This window comes from Halyomorpha halys, unplaced genomic scaffold (assembly GCF_000696795.3).
Source record: "Halyomorpha halys isolate HHAL.00 unplaced genomic scaffold, Hhal_1.1 Scaffold878.1, whole genome shotgun sequence".
Taxonomy (NCBI): domain Eukaryota; kingdom Metazoa; phylum Arthropoda; class Insecta; order Hemiptera; family Pentatomidae; genus Halyomorpha; species Halyomorpha halys.
In genome coordinates, this window is record NW_027116610.1 from 334,635 (window position 1) to 338,210 (window position 3,576).

The 3,576-nt window shown below is 35.4% G+C and overlaps 1 protein-coding gene and 1 pseudogene across 2 annotated transcripts in view; both read left to right on the top strand.

The window, feature by feature from the left end:
* The window catches only part of LOC106686800 (serine/threonine-protein kinase TNNI3K), a 51,498-nt gene that overhangs the window by 15,840 nt on the left and 32,082 nt on the right, over positions 1-3,576 (top strand). The window lies entirely within an intron of this gene.
* On the top strand, positions 256-1,491 carry LOC106686801 (malate dehydrogenase, mitochondrial pseudogene; annotated as a pseudogene).

A 3,576-nucleotide genomic window follows, 5' to 3' on the forward strand; every position in this document is an offset into this window, starting at 1 on the left:
GTGTTTATATTAATTAAAAGTGGTAAAATCTTTTTGGCTGAAGCAAAACATTTTATGTGTTAATTTAAAAGCCTATTATTAGAAATAGGTGAAATTAAAATAGCTGTACATAAAATAGCAACTATTGCAATACATTTTTCTTTCTAAAGGATATATTTTTTTTATAAAACCAATTGAATTGAAATTGAACGATTAAAAATGAACAAATCTAAGAAATAAATATATATTTGGTACAATGAAGGTAATTTAAATGCAATTATTAATTTAATAAAAATTGTTTTGCATTAACTCTACATTACAGCAGTTGGTGATTAAATTAAAATTCATATGTTTTAGTGACAGTTTAATAATTAGTGACTATAAAGTTTAATCCAACCAATCAGACTATTAATCAAAATCGATTATGCTTTGGAGACGGTTCTTTTCCACATCAAACAGAGCTAATGTTAAAGTAGCAGTACTGGGAGCTGCCGGAGGGATCGGTCAACCATTGGCTTTACTATTGAAATTGAACAAATTGATAACAGAACTCTCGTTGTACGACATAGTTAAACATACCCCAGGAGTAGGGGCTGATATCAGTCACATCAACACAAATTCCTATACGAAGGCAGCTACAGGCCCCGAGGAGATGGCTGACGCTTTGTGCGGGATGGATGTAGTGGTGATACCTGCAGGGGTTCCGAGAAAACCCGGTATGACAAGAGATGATCTCTTTGGTTCGAATGCATCAATAGTAAGGGACTTGACGGAAGCTGTCGCAAAGTTTGCACCTAAAGCTTTCCTGACCATCATAACCAACCCTGTCAATTCATGTCTTCCCATTGCAGCGGAAGTAATGAAGAAAAATGGTGTTTTCGATCCCAAGAAGGTTATTGGAGTGACAACCTTAGATTTAGTAAGGTCCAGTACATTCACAGCGAACCTGAAGGGAAAGAACCCTGCGGAATTAAAAATTCCTGTGGTCGTTGGTCATTCAGGAGAGACTATTGTACCACTTCTTTCTCATTGCCAACCAAAGGTAGACTTGACACAAGAAGAAATCACCTGCCTGACAAAGCGGATTCAAAACGCGGGAACAGAAGTTGTAAAGGCCAAAGCTGGGGCAGGAAGTGCAACCATCGCAATGGCTTTCTCGGGAGCCAGGTTTGTCGACGCTCTTCTGCGAGCTATGTGTGGTGAGGAGAATGTTGTTGAATGCAGCTTTGTCGCTCATGAATACTGCGGGCTTAATTATTTCGCATCCCCTCTCATTCTGGGTAAAAATGGAGTTGAGAAGAAATGTGGAATACCTGATCAGATATCAGATTATGAAAATGAGCTGGTGAAAATAGCTCTCCCAATACTGGCAAAAAATATCAAACGAGGTGAAGAATTCGTCAAAACTGGCAAGATATAGGTGAAATTATATAGCTACATGTGAAGGAACAAGCAGAAGTGCTTATTCTTTTTTCTTTTAAGAAAACACAATTAAAAGTATCGTATTTTGAATACTGTTTTATTTTGTAGAGAAATTAGTATTCTATTTGTTTTTATTTGAATCTTTAGATTCAAAACCGTTGATACATACCTCAGTTTGTAAATATAAATCGTTTTTGAAACCAATTTTCAAATAGCGGGAATATGAGGAATTTTCCTGTTATTAACGATGATGACTACTCAATAGTTATGAAATTCCAACTGGAGACATTTATATTGCTCTTTAGTTTGACAGAATAATACACGAAAACAAATTTATAAACAAATTCAATTTAAAAAAGGCCTAGTTATATTTTATTAATAAATCAAATTAACCTTGAAATGGAAAGGTATCATCTACAGCAGGCTTTATTATCCATTCAACTTAGTTACTGTTGTAACCTTGACGCAAATTAGAGGAAACTAAAATTTCTTACAATACTGTTATTACAAACGACACTTTAATTGGTCTGTATTTCATAATGATAAACAAACATTTGAACAATACATTATTATGAGCAGGTTACTTCGCTGTTCTCTGATAGCCTAATAGATTAACCAGTTATCAATTATAACAGCTGTCCCCGTCAAAACTTTTATTATCACTGAATGACATTTTCTTGAATTTAATTTTACCATGTACACATAAAGCGTCTGGGGAGCAGTTCGGTCGCGGTGTTGATCTTATCTGCTTCTCTTTATCTTGGTTGCTCCGGTTTACACGAAGGGATTCGATGACTAGAAGGAACGGCTGAAATTGTTCTGGTGGAGATGGCTGTATCCTTCTAAAAGTTGGACTTGGTACTGTTATCACATCGATACCTGATATCAGTGTAAGGAATAATTGATTGTTATTTTAACTATGGATCAATCCATTGACGAGTTTCACAATACAGTTTAGATGTATATATTTCTTCAAATCGGTGTCCAAACGCCATTGATGCTTAGCATTAGAATAAATGCGACCTTTAATTTCGATCTGCGTTGTACCAAGAATTATAGTAGTTCAGGGATTTTCTTGTTTTTGTGAGTCCAACTGTTTTTCTGTAGATACTTATCAACTGGAGATTTGCGATCATCTTGGGGTGGAGGGGCTTGGTAAATCATTATATTTTAGAGTTTGAGAAAAGTCTTTCCACTAACCCGTAGGTCGCTAGATAGCTGAAGGCATTCAATTTCTGTTTCATACCATACTTGGCGCAGAAATGTTTAAATGACTCGCTAGTGAATATTGCAACTTTATCTGAGAGAATTGGGGAAAAAGGACTCTTAAAACAGCTTTGCTAATATCAACCCATTTTTCATAATCAATTTCGAAAGTTTTATGAAGTTGCGATAATCCTTAAGACCGCTGTACAAAATGGCGAGGCTTGGAGATATTTATGACACAAAAAAGCACTTCACAACCACCAACTCAATAGTCGTGCTTTCCAATTTCACATTTTTCTCAGAATCGCGACATTTTCATGCAGCGCGACAGCCTACTTCATAGGTACATCAGTCACTATCCCTCTCTCATCTTACCTCTCTCACCTTACCTCTCTCACTATCCCTCTCTCAGCATGTATTCATCCTTTTTGCATGCGGTTTTATCTCTGCAAAGACTAAATTTTCTACCATTTAAAAATATATAAAGGCTGGTGTATATATGTATATAAAAAATGAAGAATTAAGCGTAATCAACAACTTATAATTCAGAACGATTTCATTAAAAATATCAACAGTGGATTTTTTCATATTGATTTTTAAACAATATATCACATGTTAGCAATTAGCTTTTTAATTTTTGTTGGCAGAGCATCTATGGTAGAGGTTACCTCGAGAATTTCATTCATGAATGGTTCATCCAACATTTCTTAACACTGGCTTTTCAACTGAACATGTGTCCGAAGTAATTTTTTTGCAATTTATGCGCTTTAGCCAACTAAATATTAATTGTCAAAACGTATGGTTTAGTAACTAAGCAAACAACTTGTTGCACATTCGTGGTACCCTTGAAAGGATGTTTGGTGGAAACATTGAGACTACTGATAAAATTTCTTCTTCTTTGACGTGCTATGTACTAGTAACAGATTTAGTTGGGATGCCAGGATAATCGCTGAAGGCAATTATCCAAAA